Genomic DNA, 1015 nt, shown 5'->3' with positions numbered 1-1015 from the left:
GTCTCGCTGCTCTGATTGGATGTTAAGACACCATGCGTTAAGCTGTAGGGCGGGGGGCGGGGTCAGTTGAAAATGAAACGCCTTCAACTTTGGAACACGCCTAGCGTAGCTGCGTGATTGGTTGGTGCGTCAAGGCTGCGCTCATTAGGAAACCGGTCGGGCAGGAGAAATGGGAGGCGTGGCCAGTGAAAGAATCCTGAGGAAATAAAACAGTGCTTGATAAGCCTTCAGGTCTTGGCATTTGCTGCTTGGTTGCTATGGGCAGCTCTCAGAAATCATGGCCCCATACAACAACATTTTCTGGGTCCTCCCCAGATCCCTGACCTCAGTAACAAGGCCACAAGGACAGAGCTAAAAACAGTGAAAAAAAACCCTCACACACAAGTCATAAAAAGCCATTGGTGGTCAGGACCGAGCCCATTATAAGTTTAAAGGAATTGTTCAGTGTAAAAATAAAAACGGTAAATACATAGTCTGTGCAAAATAAAAAATGTTTCTAATATAGTTAGGCAAAAATGTAATGTATAAAGGCTGGAGTGATTTGATGTATAACATGTCAGAACACTAGTTCCTGCTTTTCAGCTCTTTTGCTTTCCACTGATTGGTTACCAGGCAGTAACCAACCAATCAGAGACTTGAGGGGGGGCACATGGGTCATATCTGTTGCTTTTGAATCTGAGCTGAATGCTGAGGATCAATTACAAACTCACTGAACAGTTATGTCCCATGTGGCCCCCCTTATAGTCACTGACTAACTCAGAGTTAGAGAGCTGAAAAGCAGGAAGTAGTGTTCTGGCTGTTTTATTAGACATCTGTTCACTCCAGCATTTATACATTACATTTTTGGCTAACTAACTATATTAGAAACATTTTTTTATTTTGCACAGTCTATCTATTTACCCAGTTTTTATTTTCACACTGAACTATTCCTTTAAAACAAATATTGGCGCCAGGATCCTAGGGTTGCCGCCTGGCAGGTATTTTACTGGACTGGCCGGTAATAATGTGGCTTTAT

Source organism: Xenopus laevis, chromosome 2S, assembly GCF_017654675.1.
Source record: "Xenopus laevis strain J_2021 chromosome 2S, Xenopus_laevis_v10.1, whole genome shotgun sequence".
NCBI lineage: Eukaryota > Metazoa > Chordata > Amphibia > Anura > Pipidae > Xenopus > Xenopus laevis.
Note: the sequence above shows the minus strand (reverse complement) of the source record.